This window comes from Crocodylus porosus, unplaced genomic scaffold (genome assembly GCF_001723895.1).
Source record: "Crocodylus porosus isolate Cpor-Errol unplaced genomic scaffold, CroPor_comp1, whole genome shotgun sequence".
Lineage (NCBI taxonomy): Eukaryota > Metazoa > Chordata > Crocodylia > Crocodylidae > Crocodylus > Crocodylus porosus.
In genome coordinates, this window is record NW_017728951.1 from 39,037,610 (window position 1) to 39,052,719 (window position 15,110).

Sequence of the window (15,110 nt, forward strand, 5' to 3'; positions counted from 1 at the left end):
CCCCACAACACACTTACCAGCTAGATGCTGCTCTCTAAGCTGCCCAGCCACATATCGGTAATCAGATCATTAGCCGATATGGCTCATTATAAATTAGCCATTGGTATCAGCTCCAAATCTCTACCAGTTCACCCCTACCTGAAGTGGTAGCGGAGTTCCTAGAACAGTGGGCCATAGTGTAGCTTCTCACAAATGAAAAAAATAGGATGCTTTTGATGTACTGGTTTTATCCAAAGCTGCTTACACATCATTTTGCTGTAATTATCCACTTAAAGTATAAGTATCCCAGGATTCCTGGAGGCAACAACCACACAGGATATCTGTTTTTTTCTGATGAGCATACAGTGATTCATATCAACTGCTTTTGTCAAGCAGTGAACTTCAGCTGAAGGCCACTATTGAGAATGATGACTGTTATCACATGGTGCTTGTGTCTTTAGTTGCTCAGAAAATATTGTGTTGAAGTGTGCATGGAGGTGAGATGAAAGTCATTCATTGGCACGTACCTGCCTTCTATCACTTCGTCCATAGTTCTTTTATCTCTTGAGCATTTTTGTCTTTAATAGGTTCCTGGTAGCACTTGTCAAACGCATCTATTCTGTTGAAGGCTGCATCTGCCCTAAGTACTCATGTGTTTCTATACATGTGTCCCCAAGGTCTTCAAATGACTTCATATGACTTCTCTAGGGCTTGTACCAGTGTTTGTGCACTTATGACTAGGCAGCTTCTCCCACAGGGCTGTCTGACCCTCGGCAATAAACATTGATTCTCACTACATCAGCTGGTATAGCTTTTATGTCTGTTCTTAGACTGTCTTTTGTCTGTTCTGATGCCAAAAGGACAGACAGTAATTTGTGCTTCAAAATCTGTTACAAATTTACAATCCTGCCACCTTCGTAGGCTGTGACTGGTGTGTTGTCTTTGGACTTCTTTCACATCTCATAGAGCCGTGATCTTAGCTGAGGCCAATATGTATTGCTTCTGTACAAAAATAATATCCTAATGATCACTTCAAGAGAGGTGGAAAGGGAATACATAAAGGAATTAACATGATCTGTATTTGTATTGCTGAAGGCAGGAAAGGAGGGGGCAAGGGAGATACTGAGAGAAAATCACCCCTCTCTCTTCTGACTATTCAGAGAAAGGATAGGGGTGTCACTTACCAGTGTTTAAGGTGAACAGTTTAAGGTGTTTAAGGTGAACATTTGCAAGCATTTCCAAGGGATCATTTGCCAAGTGTGGCCACAGGAGGGTGCAGTGCATCTACTGAAGAATTTTAGGCTCTAGACATATAGATTATCACAGTTGCAAAAATGAGAGTTTTCAGGCTGTTCTTAAGGGTCTGTCTTGCCACCAGACCAGTAATGAACTTAGAGCACTTTGCTCATTAGGATGTTATCTTAACCCAGCACTAATACTACAAAATGTAAAAAAGAGCTCTTGTGAAAACCAGGGCACATAATAACTGCTACAGTCCTTGCCCTTTCCCAGTGGAAACACATGTAGGTAAATGCAGAATCCTCACAACACCATTGCAAGAGTGCCTATATGATCACACATGTTCATCAGGACTACTGTCAGAAAGCTCCTGTGCTTAGTTTCAATCCTGGCCCAAGTGTTGTAATTCTGAGGGGAATTTTTAGGAGTATGAGTTTGGGAGTTGGGATCATATGTGACCTTCCAAGGTAGATGATGGCAACACTCACACAGCTGTTGGGAGGCAAAGCTTTCTCTGTGATGATTAATCAGATGCCTTTCCCTGCCTGTGCCTCACTTCCTGTCTCTCAGAGAGATTCAAGTAGGCTGCTCATAAGAGCAGTGGGCCCATCACTGCAGCTAGGATCCTATGCCCCAGTCTGCATGTACACTCAAGTGTGCAGCATTGCAGGAACCATCATAGTGACCATAAGCCTCAGGGGAATGGTTCAAACAGAACAATAGCCAGTGGCAGTGGATAAGTATCCCATTATACATGTGCCCATTGTAGTTCACAAATGCTAGGTTTCACTGGTGTGTCAGGGCTCCAAAAGGAATTACTAGGCAAGACTGTGCCAGGAACACAGACTCATCTCCTTCTCTTTCCTGAAGGAGGGCATCACCCTCAATTCTCAAAGTTCCTCTTCACAAAAGATTAAGGGAGTGGTGATGAGCTGAGCAGCACCAGTTGAGGGCCCCAGGAGGGTATTACCAGGATTTAGGGGAGGAGCTGGGCTGGGCTGGGCTGGGCTAGTCTCACTTGGCTGCTGGAACCATTTGCACCTGGGCTCAGCCTGCTTCCAGATGCCTCCAGAGTATAAAGGATCCAGGGAAGCCATAGGAATAGATGTTCATGCTCGTATAGCAAGGAGTAGTGTGGGTGTTATGTGGCAGAGGATATACCCATTGGGTGCTATGTGCTTCTGGGTATTGAGTAGCCCCCTTGCTCTTGTTCTGGGGACTCAGGATGGCTTGCTGCCTGCTCCCAACTTCCTGGTTTGTGGCCAAAAAAGCCTGCAGCTTGCTCCGCCTTCAAGCCAGGGAGATAGTGTTTCCCTTACAGCGAGTGCTTGGGTTAAGAGAAGTCACCACCATGAGAATTTTGCAGTGGTATGTTGCCCCAGGGCCAACTACTATGAGAGGAAGGGGCTGAATCCCCCCTCCCACTCAGTCCTCTAAAATATCACATTCTAGAGGCTGGATCCTCCCTCGTGACACTGATTAATTGTTTAAAGGGACTAGTAGCTATATACACATAGCACCACTGCTGTGGTGTGTAACTGCTCTGAAGCTTGGCTGTGTGTATCCAGAGCAGGTTGAAACTGGCTTCAGAAGTAGTTTGTTTTCCAGAAGGTACAGTTCCAAAAAATACAGCTTATTAAGTACAGTGAATAATTCTAACTAAAAAAAGAGGAAATTGAGGATGGAGGACAGGAGAATGAAGCACCTCCTCTTGGTTTGAACCAACTACTTAGGTTGTCCCTGTTTTCTTTTCTTTTTTTTGGCTAGAAAATAGAACTCCCCTGTTGGCACAGCCCTGTTTCTATACCTCTCTTATGTAGGCCCTAGAGCTAGCCAAGATCATGTCCCATATGGAAAGGTGATACAGTAGCTAGTGAGCTGAATCTTGCATCCAGCCTCCTCTGTAACATAGATGCTGAAGCCCCTTTGTTCCTTCCTCTTGTGCTCCTAGATAATGAAAGGAAACTGCACGCTCTGCAGAATGATTCCAGCTGTAGTATGTGGATGTCCCAAGGTCCAGATGGCTCTTGGAAAATAAAAGCCTCCTACGCTGGCTGTTATGTTTTTGAGTGGGTGAGTGACCTGGGGCTGGGGCTGGGGCTTCTGCTAATGCTGCTCTAACAGTCCTGACTTCTTTGGTCTTTCTTCCCCAGAATGACAGTTATTTGATCTTGATTGGGATTGAAGGGATGGGTGCTGCTGACCAAAGAGTCCTCCATGAAGAAAAGACATTCAAGTGCCCCTTTGCTCTGTCAGGTAAGAATCTGACTAGGAATACCTGACTAGGAATACCAGCCTGTGCCAGACTGCTCTGAAAACTGTCTCCAGAGGTTGTGGCTCTCCGGTCAGGAAAAGGTAGATCTTGCTATACCTACCTTGAGAAGACCCTTCTGCTTCCTTTCTCTGCCACCTCTGGTAAGGTAGCCTTCGTGGGGCCAGCATCCCTCACCTCACTCATCTGAAAGATCCTTTGAGGTGAGCACCACCCTGCACCGTGAAGGTCTGGACCAGTGTCAGTATTTCACTGGCACCTACCAAATCTGGTTGGGACTGATGACTTGCCTCTAACAGCACATCTAGCCTTGGCCCAAGGCCTCTGTCCCTGGCCCAGCACCTCAACTTATGATACTGCCCCTTTCCATCTGTGGCTCTTGCTGCTCTCTTTAACAGACATGGAATTGAATGAGGAGTCTCTGCTCCGGTACTTGGCAGATCATGCCTGCACTCTGCTCCAAACCAATGGAATACCCTCAGGGAAGATGCTGAGCCAAATATGGTCTGTGTGTCCTGCAGAAGGGTGTATGGTCCCTACACCTTTCCTCATCCAGTCTCAGTCTCTACCCTGCTGTGATTTGCTGTGCAAACTCCCAGCTGCTTCTCTGTAGCCCTGGATGCTCCCAGCCCCCACGTCTGTGCTGCTGTCCAAAGCCAGGACACGATGTCCTGTGTCTCCCCATCTGTCACTCCAGAAGACATGAGCCTTGAGACATGAACTTGAGCCTGCAATGTGATGCTGTGGCTAGTAAAGCGACCAAAATGCTGGCGTGCATCCATAGATGCTTCTGAAGCAAATCCCAGAACGTCATTCTCCCCTTGTACTCGGCCTTGGTGAGGCCACAGCTGGAGTACTGCATCCAGTTTTGGGCCCCACAATTCAAAAAGGATGTGGAGAAGCTTGAGAGAGTCCAGAGGAGAGCCACACGCATGATCAGAGGTCCGGAAAACAGACCGTACGACGAGAGGCTGAGAGCCATAGGGCTCTTTAGCCTGGAGAAGCACAGGCTCAGGGGTGATCTGATGGCCACCTACAAGTTTATCGGGGTGGTCACCAGTATCTGGGGGAAAGTTTGTTCACCAGAGCGCCCCAAGGGATGACGAGGTCGAACGGTCATAAACTGCTGGACGCAGTACTCCAGCTACAAGACCATTTCAGGCTGGACATAAGGAAGAACTTCTTTACTGTCCGAGCCCCCAAGGTCTGGAACAGCCTGCCATCGGAGGTGGTTCAAGCACCTACATTGAACACCTTCAAGAGCAAATTGGATGCTTATCTTGCTGGGATCCTATGACCCCAGCTGACTTCCTGCCCTTTGGGCGGGGGGGCGGGACTCAATGATCTTCCGATGTCCCTTGCAGCCCTAATGTCTATGAAATCTGTGAAATCTATGAAGACTGTGAAGAATGCAGCTGTTCTTACAGCCCTAGTAACAGGGTACATCCCTGTTACTATGGCAACACAGGTGAACTGTAGGTGTGAATTGCCCAACTGAGTGACTGATTGCCCCATGTTGAGAGGGGCAGCAACTTGAATATCTTGCATTTAAAGCCAAAGAGGGCTTGTATGTTCCTAGTCCTGCTGGTAACATAGTGCTCTGGTAGTTGGCCTAAGGCTGAGGAGCATCTTGTTCCTGCCTGAAGACTCTCTATGTGCTTTGGCCATGTCCATGAACTGACCCAGCTTCAGGGTTCCAGTATCTGCAGTGCATTCCCTGTTGGCCACTGCAGCTCTCCTAGGGAACCTCCCCTGTCCTGTCAATCTCTGTGCCCAGCACTTGCCCTTTAGATAGGGTGGGAGGGAGGGGGCAGCAACAGCCAGGGACATCCAGGAGGACAGGAAAGGCACAGGCTCCTAGCTCCACTAACTCAAGCCTGGCCTGCCTCCTATGGGAGAGGGCAACCCTGGGCTCCAGCCTGACCTGCCACTTTTTTGCTTCCAGTGACACCATAGTGTACACCACGTGGCCAAGTCTCCATTGTGGTCTCTGAGGATGCGACTTTACCAGCCCTGATCTTAGACTCTCTGCATCTGGCTAGTGGCATTGGGCTGGCTGCACCCCAGTGGCAAGGAGCAGTGCCTTAATTCTTTATCAGTTTCCACTCTCTGCCTGTGGTACCGCTTTCCAGGTAAAAGGTAGGGGCTGGGATGGTAGCACTAGACAGAACATCAGGGACCTTGCAGGTCTTGAACAAGCCACACTAACTGGTTCTTCCTGAGGTTAATCCAATGCCAAACCCTACTGGATGTGCAGTGGACCTTCTGGGGAGTATATCTGGTTCCTAGTGTGTCCACAACATACCCCCTGAATGAAGAACAGCTGGGGCATCACTGCCTAATCTTACTGCAGGTGAATGGACACTGGAGCGTGTATGAAAATAAGCCGGTGGCAGAGAAAGACATGAGAATCTGGTGACTAGGGTCTATCACCTAGAATAACAGGTAACATCACTGTTTTCTAAATTGCCCCTCAGCCCTGTGCCTATGGAGCCATCTCTGCTTGTCACATGAGCCTTGAGCTGCCTCTCCTCTGTTGAAGGAAGCTCAAGACCAGTATTTTTGCAAAACCTGTTACACTACAGTGTCCGTAAGAGGTCTGTGGATCCTGTAAAGCCAGGATCCTCCCAACTCGCACTAAGAGGGACTCAAACTCAAGGGAAGTGTTGTTTGAGGAGAGCTAGGAATGGTATCTACAGAAATCTATCATTTAACAAAGATACTGGGTTGCAGCCCTAGGCTGGCAGCCCCTCCTCACAGATGGGCTTGAGAGGTTCAGCCATCTCCTTCCACTCCATGCTGAGCTCCACTTCTAAACCTGACCCTGCTCAATCGTCAGACTTGTTGGTTTTTCTCCCCATCAGGTTACATGTTCACTGTCACTACCTTACCAGCAGGAGCTTCCTGCGCCTCGGCATCCAGGTTTTCACACTGCCTCCTCCCCCTGCTGTATCCCAGACTGGGCCCCTGGCTCTGGAACTGCACATTGCCACAGGTTGGGGAACACCACAGCCCCTGGGAGGGTGCACTTCTGTCCCTGAGTGCAGTTTTTGGTTTATGCTTAAGACTGAGACTCAGTGGGTAGGGAGGCTGAAGCCAATATATGAAGGCCAGGGGGAGGAAGTTACAGGAGAGAGGTGCTAGGTGGGAAAGGTACCACTTTAAGCTAATGCCCTATGTAACAGGAAAACTGAGTTATGTTCAGGCCTTCCCAGAACTAAGCAATTAAATTGTACAGAGTACCTTATAAGGCAGTGGGAAAAGTGAGTGCTGTGATTGGTATGGTGCGTTAACCAGGTACAGTAGTTTCCCTAGAACGAAGGGAAACCATAAAATGGAATAGGATTGGAATACCTTATCTAAAAAGATCAGGTAAGAAACTTAAGGATTGGACAGTTTGAGATGAAAAAGTTACAAAAGTAGCGGACAAAAAAAGAGATGGTGTGTGTTTGTGTTGCCACCCTGGGGAGACAGGAGCAACCTTGGAATTTGTGTTTCAACAACAAGGAATCCAGAAACTAACATCCCACACACCCAGCAGAGGATCTGAAGCCAGTACCACCGAAGGTCACTGTTGTAATGACTGAAGGAACTGCTTGTCAGGTTGTATTACAAGGAAGAATACTTGTAATAAGCCTAGGGATTACAATTAAAGATCACTTGATACCAAATCTGACGAGGGACCATATCAATCTTTGGGGATCTCTGGTAAAAGGAATCCTGGGGCCCTGGTCTGTCTGGCCTTTTACTAACGCGTTTTTCATTAGGAGTGAAGAAACACCACATGTTTGTTATAGAGCGATACACTAGTTGTTAGTCTACAGTGAATGTATCCTACAATAAGCAGTGGACAGACAACCTGCTCACCCAAGTTAGCCGTTTACAGAGGGTGCTATTACAGCACGTTGCCATCAGATGGCAGGAGTCACTTGCATTGAGTGAAGCGCTATGTGGGAAAGCTACACTCCACCAGAGCCCGCAAGAGGCTGAGAAGCACATGGGCTTTAGAAAAACTGTTGTGTATCCATACATTAAACTACCCCATTCTGAACAGCAGGACAGTCAGATTCCATCTCTTCTTTGCCTGCATAGAGTAAGGGACAGCACCTTTGCAACCCTGCTTCCTACCCTGGCCTATTCCTGACCAGTACTGGAGTAATGGAGCATACGGCTGGGAGGAAGCCCTCCTTTATATAGCCTGTGAAGATACTGGGGTGGGGTGGGACCTGCTGCTTTATCTGCTGTAGACCCAGAATGACTCCTGTGAGCCCTTCTCCACCCCAGAGCAGAGTTATGACTCCTACTGCACAGACTGGGATCATCCCATGGTGAAAGTTCTGCCTGACCCCATCTATGTAGAGGTTGGACTTCGCAGAGAACTGATGCAAGCCACACCTGGTTCTGGCTCTGCACCACTGCTGGGCCACCCCCATGCCAGCCCCCAGCAAGAGCCAGAACGGTCAATCCTGGGGAATGGGTGAGTCCCTGGGGAGAGCAGGGTGACAACTGAGGCCTGAGGGAGTGTAGGGAAGCCTCTCACTGCTGTTCTCCTTCTCCCCAGGTGTCCATATGCAGGAGACAACTACCAAATGCAACTAGTGGAAGCTGACTTGGGGCTGCAATTCCCCACTAACTATCAGCACTTTATTATCAAAATATTCGCCTTTGTGGATTCTGATACATTATGAGTTCAGCAACAACACTCTGGACACTCCTGGGTTGAACTAACAGTCATTTATTATTATAACTCTCTGGAATCATATCCAGGGTGGATCTTGACAATTGCCATCAGTAGATGTATGCAGAACTTATACCTGCTCTGCCTCTGACTTGGCCCAGCCCAGTCCTGTGGAAAGAGAGGAACCAAGAACATGTCCCCTGGCTTCTCACGGCAGAGAACCTGGAGTCCCCAGTGCTGCAAAACTGCCACAAGCAAACTGAACCCTGCAGTGCTGAACATGAGGGCTTTGGCCTGCAAGGGACAGTGCAAGGGAAACACAACAAGACACAACACCCCTTCCCCCAGACAGAATAGTCAGCCAACCATGTGGGAGGACTTCGCTTCTGCTGAGGTCTTCCCATAGAACCGGACTCAGTGAGGGGTTCAGCAGATGATGGCTCTGTTAATCTATATGGAGAATCAACAGCAATGCTTCCTTCTAACGGTGATGGCAAAGAGTTTGCATTAGTAGAAACAGGTAGTACTTCCCCAATGACTCCATCTCTGTCAGTTGTAGACTGGTGCTTGGAGATTGCTCATGAGTAGGGTTATCAGTAGGAGAACACCCAAGCAGCTGGTCCACATGACGTTTCCAAACTTGGCTGTCATCAGGTTAAACTGTATGTGATATGGGTCCTGTGGCGCTTAAAATTTTAGATTGAACCCACTGTGGGGGTGTCCCGTAGTTCCAAGCAAGCACAGTCTCTTCTGGAACAAAAAGACATAAGGTACCAGATGCCAATGCGGAGTCCAACTCCTTTTCTTTCCTAAACTGCATGTCTCTCACAAGGTCTGGGTTAACACAGTCGAGGCATGTTTTGAGACGATGACCCATAAGAAGCTCTGATGGGCTGGACCCTGTTGTAAGGCAAGGAATTACATGTTGAACAAAGAGAAATCTGGCCAGTCTGGTAGGCCAATCTCCTATAACAATCCTTTTCAGTGCATCTTTTGTAGTCTACACCATTTGCTCAGCTTGCCCATTGGCCTGTGGCCTGCAAGGTGCAATGGTAACGGTTTGAATGAGGTTGCAGCTGGAAAAATCTTGGAACTCTGCCAAAGTGAATGTTATGTGGTGATCAGAAACAATAATGTAGAGCACCCCATGGGATGAAAACAACTGACAGAGAGCTTTTATAGTGGCAGTTGATGTAAGAGTTGAGACAGTAATCACCTCAAGCCATTTTGAGCATGAGACAACAACAATTAAGAAGCTCTTACCTTGAAAAGGGAGCAATTAAGAACAATTAAGAAGTCCTTACATTGAAAAGGGCCAGCAAAATCAATGTGGATGTGTGAACAACCCAGGAATACCTGCTAGCATTTTCTCCATGAACTGCTGGAAAATTCCTGGTGCCACAGAAATTCCAAACCGGAGGCGCTTGACACAGAACACTCCCCAGTGTGCAATTATCATTTGGGCCTCAGCAGCCTTGTCATCCACTATCAATTGCTGATAGGCTTGAGTGAGGTCAAGTTTGGCAAAAACCTTACCTTCTGCAGGAACAGACAGTAACTGGTTAATGGCAGGCACTGGGTACAGGTTCTGCTTAAGTGCTTTATTAACAGTGCGCTTGTAATCCCCACAAATGTGAACACTGCCATTAGGTTTTAAAAGAGGAACAACTAGTGTGGTATGTACAATTGGCTCAAGGACCCCTTGCCAGATAAGCCCATCTAATTCTGCATCAATTTTCGGCCACACTGCAAAAGGTACGTTCAGCCTTCATACAGATAGGGGCCATCACAGGATCCATTTGGAACGTCACAGGTGGACCTGAGTAAGTTCCTAATTCCTCGGAGAATACCTGGGGAAACTCTTGCAAACTTCTCCAGACTTTCTGTGTAGAGACTGTGCACACATTGAAAACTGATTCCCAATGGTGAGAACCAATTTCTCCCCCAAAGACTTTTGCAGGAATCCTTAGTGACAACAAGGGGTAGACACTGTCTAACAGATCCATACTGGATATCTACACTGCAGCTACCCAAAGTTTCCACAATAACTTGGGGAGAGGGTGCGGAAACAACTGGAAGAATGTGTTTTCATCTATGAGGGATACTCCTGAACCCAAGCCCACTTCCATTTTGCACATCTGTCCATTTATTATTACAGCTGCAATCATCTCAGAACCTTGAGTTTCAACAGCACCAACATTTTGAATCAAATATAGTTTTTGTACCTCATATTCTGGGGAAGCTAATCTGTGAGTGGTTTGGGAGTGAATACACTTGCCACAGTCTTTTGGTCTCCCGGAACTGACCTTCAAGCGGCAAACCCCTCTATGGGGCCAAGCAGGCCATCCAGGAGATCACCGAACTCATGAAATTTGGCAAGGCAATGGAGCTCAGCCAGGTAATCTGCTATACCTTCATTGGCCTTTTGGTCCAGTTTAAAAAAATGAAATCTCTGCAGGGTAGCAGATGGCCTTGGGCAAAAATGTGCCTGAAACTATGAAATTAGTTCAGCATAAGACTTAGTGTTTGGTAAGGCAGGTGCTGTGAGCAAATGAACAATGGCAAATGTCTTGGTACCACATACTGTCAGGAGGATTGCACACTTCTGTTCTGGGTTTTCTACTTTGTTGGCTTCCAGGTAATAGGATTTCTGCATAAGAGTCCCAAGAAGCCAGCTGGCTCACATCAAATTCTTCTATATGCCCCAATGTAGCTGTTTTAACTAACATCAGCCATATACAGAGAAAAATAGAAGAAAAAAACCTTCCCTCTGATCACAAAACACAGCCTGGTCTCAGAATGTCATCCTCACAATCTAGGGGTGTCTTTTCAGCAAAGCATCCCATCCTTGTTGCCAGATGATATGTTATGAGTTAAGCAACAACACTCTGGACACTCCTGGGTTGAACTAACAGTTATTTACAGAAAAAGCTGCCTTAACCAGCACCTTACAAGGTGTCATGCTCTATTAACCTGTATGCCAGCTTGTAGGGTAAAAGCGAAACTGGAAGTGCCCACCGTGGCACATCTGGTTTCGCCAAGCCCTCATGGCGCGGGAAAAGCAGCCTGCGCTGCCAAGCCCCCACGGCCTGGGGCAAAGCAGGCTGTGTGGGGCCCACCTCTCTGTCCCTCGGGGCCTGCAGGAGGGACGGTGATGTGGTGGGAGGGGTAGCAACACCCCAGACCCAGCGGGAGAAGCAGTGGCCTGAACAGGCAAAGACACCTGTTTGGGCCTCTCAATTAACCAGAATATTTTGTTATCCAGCACCGCTCATTCCCCTTGGGTGCCGGATAACAAAACTTTTGCTGTATCACTATAATTCTCTGGAATCATCATATCCAGGGTGGATCTTAACAATTGCCCTTGGTAGATGTATGCAGATCTTATACTTGCTCTGCCTCTGACTCGACCCATCCCAGTCCTGTGGAGGGAGGGGAATGAAGAATATGTCCTGGCTCCTCATGGCAGAGAACGTGGAGTCCCCAGTGCTGCAAAACTGCCACAAGCAAACTGAACCCTGCAGTGCTGAACATGAGGACTTTGGCCTTAAAGGGACAATGCAAGGAAAACACAATAAGGCACAACAGATTCTGCCTCCCAGCAGCTGCTTGCAGGGATAATAAGATCCTGCTGTGAATGCCCAGTATCTGCCCTAACCTGAGTCTTCTTCCTCCTACATCCCTGCTATAAGCCTCTTGGAGCAGGCTAGTTCTGAGGTACACCCACTTCATGAGTATTTCCTCCTGGTGTGTGCTCCCAGAAATGGAGGTAGATGTAAACTTTCTACTGGCCCATTCCTGTGAATTTCTGAGAGAAGATGCACTGCAGAGATGGCAGTCTTAAAGATGGACTTGGGTGTCCTGTGAAGGCATGTGGCACAATGCAGAGGTCCTACAAGCAGTGTAGCCCCAGTAGCATGGTGTGCTTTATGTATGGTAAAATAACATACTGTGGTGTACCAAACAGTCATACCTTAAATAAACTCTAACTTAAAACACTGCAGAAATAGCCACCTGAGGCCTCAACCAGACAAGCACAGATGTTTGGTTCCCCAGGGACAACTAGCAACAAGACACCTTGTGACACTTCTAGTTGTCCCTGGGGAATGCCTGTACCACACACCCTCTGGCACGCAGCAGGTTACCCCAGATGGGGCAGGAGAGGGTGAGACTAGCACAGTTGCTGGCCCCAGCAGCCCTACCTGGGGGCTGGGGAAGCTGCAGCCATGTCGCTCCTACAGCTTAGAGCCTGGCTTTTGGCCTTGAGTCTGCCATTTAGCTATGATTATTTTTTTTTTAGGAAAACAAGCTGCATCTTGGTTCTTAAGATGTTTAGCCTATAGCAGAATAGCTGAATAGTAACCCCAATATCACTTTCTTCCTGTAGTTATGTAGATTCCCTAGTCTCCTGCCTATTGAGAGCAAATATAACTATGGCCTTGTTTATACAAGCTGAAACTGGGGAAACAAATCTATTTTGTTACCATCTTCTAGTTCGCTCATGTTTTTGTTTGGCGGGTTTACACAAGCGCCCTTGTATCGACAGATGAACGCACATCTGTATATACAAATTAAAACAGACATAAACTGGATCTAAGACATGTGGGAGCATGTCCTTTGTCACATACTCGGGGGGTTGTCGGCAGGCGGGTGAGGTGGAGGGAGGGGGAGAGTAAACAGGGGAAGGGGACCTGTGTTTCTGGAAGCATGAGGAGAGGGAGGGGAATCTACTTCCAGAATTAGGGCATGTAACTTATTCCCAGACCTGGCATTGTGTTAAAAACTCCTGTTGTAGGACTTGAAATCAGTATCATAAAGTACATTGCCTCAAACACGTCTCCTGATAAAAAGCCACCTTGTTAGCTAGTATGTGTCTTGAGGGTGGAAAGACCAAAAGAACATTCAAATTCTGATTGCCAGACTTTTTTCAGGTGGGGGGAAGAGGAGGGGCAAGTTGCAACTAAACTGAAAACCCCATGGCTTGTCTTTCTTCATTAAAGCTAGTTAGAGCTTGAAACTTTTTCTTCCAATACCTGTTTAGAGAACAAACAGGCATGGAGGGGATGGAGAAATACATAGAAAAGAGTGGTTTAGGAGCCTTTCTCCTTCTTAGGGTGGTAGATTTAAGTGGACAAAAATTTCATGTCACCCCAGTGCAGCCCTTCGAGTGGGTGGAGGACTGTCAGTTTTCTCAGTACTTAAACCCTCACAATGTTCTGTGTGCTATTATCTGTGTTTCAATCACTCTGAAAATTTTTATACAAAGCACCATTTTGGTGCCCAGTAACATGGTATTTCTGACACTAATACTTCATCATATACAGGTCACCTGGGCTCATTTAACACCTTAGGCACTTATCTTTGTGATACTTGTCTGCTGTTGGCAGGCAAAGAAATGCCAAGCTTGAACGCCTATACCTACACTGAGTTGGGCATGGCAATGGGTAAAGCACCTGAGAGTCCTGTTAGTCCCACTTTCTTCTAGCTTTCATTAGCATCCTAGAAATGATAAAGAGCTCTTGATGCACAGTCTGTCTCTTAGACTTCTAATAGTAGGTAGACAATAGAAGCTGTGTACAACAGTTTAGTCTCAGCACTCCAGTATATCCCCAGAACAGTCATAGCACAAGCAGCAACGAAACAACCTCCACTCTGCTGTCTCCATATTTTTTTGTCCTGCCACAGAAGCACAGGTCCCTTCTCTTCTTCACCTGTATCGTTCATGGCTTCCGGTGAGCCTCTACTAGCATACAATTTGTATGACTTTATAGTTTTCCTTCCTATTTTGCTCTACTTCTCAATCTCAGGACCTCCCCCCATGTATGTGTGAGCCTGGCTTGCATGTCTTGGCAAATTTATTCTTACACTGGAAAAAAAAACGGGGCTCTTGTCTAAGTTTTTCTTTCCTTTCTTTTTTTTGTCAAAAACTGTTCCAAAAACACAGATTTCAAATATAGCTTCTAATGATGAGCATGTCTGTTCCTGAGCACTTATGTGAGCTGCCTTAAGTCTCACTTCAGAAGTGACACATTCTCTCTTCCATCTGGAATCCATGTTTCACACTTCTGAAACTGCAAGGATCCCGTTCAGTCACTCAACATCACCAGCCACTCTGAAAATGTGTATCCAAAAGCTTTTCTAGGGTTTCATCCCATTCCTCTTAATTTCAATGGGAATAGTATCTCATACCAACAAGATGAGGCTGTCTGACATTTTTCAGCAGTTGGGGCTGTATCTCCATGGGCTATAGGCTCCCCAGGCCACACACTGCATGGATTCCCTAGCAGTGTCCCCACCCCCACCCCCACACACTCCCCTTCCCCACCATGAGCCACTCTGAGCTCCTGCTGCCACATGGGCTTTCCTGACCCATACACCCATGAATTCCCCTGTCATGCAGGCTTCCCTTGTTGTGCACCCCACCCACCTTGCACTCCCCTCCCTCTTTGTACGAGCCTCCTTTAGTTCCTACCACGGTGTGGGGCCATCTAGATCCCTGAGCTCCAGGCTCCCCAGAACTTGCTGTCCTGCCCCTGGGCTGGGGACAGGAAGAGGGTCCAGCAGCAAAAGCTGTAGTTGGAGAGGGGGCTGGCATTTGGAAGGTAGGCTGGGGGATGCAATTTAACCCCTTTCAGGCCATCAGTTGGGCAACCCTTCAATAAAACAACTCCAGTTCTTTCCAAATTTGTCAATATTCCTTGAAGTGTAGCATTAAAGAGCAGATCAGTTCTTAGCCAACTTGGTACACCAAAAATTTAGCACTTGCCTTCTCACATGCTGAACCTGGAAGAAGCTATTGGTCTCAACTTGGCTACTTACTAAAATAAGTCCAAACATATTTCATAATTGCAATGCTTTTATTAAGCTTGTTACACATGTAATACAATAAATCCAGGTGTGGGGAAATATACAGTATGGTGCATGTTATAAATAGATTTCTAA

At 47.1% G+C, this 15,110-nt stretch overlaps 1 pseudogene; it reads left to right on the forward strand.

Moving 5' to 3' along the window:
- Nucleotides 1-8,178, forward strand: part of LOC109323862 — a 9,389-nt pseudogene extending 1,211 nt beyond the window's left edge.
- The last annotated feature ends 6,932 nt before the right edge of the window (nucleotides 8,179-15,110 follow it).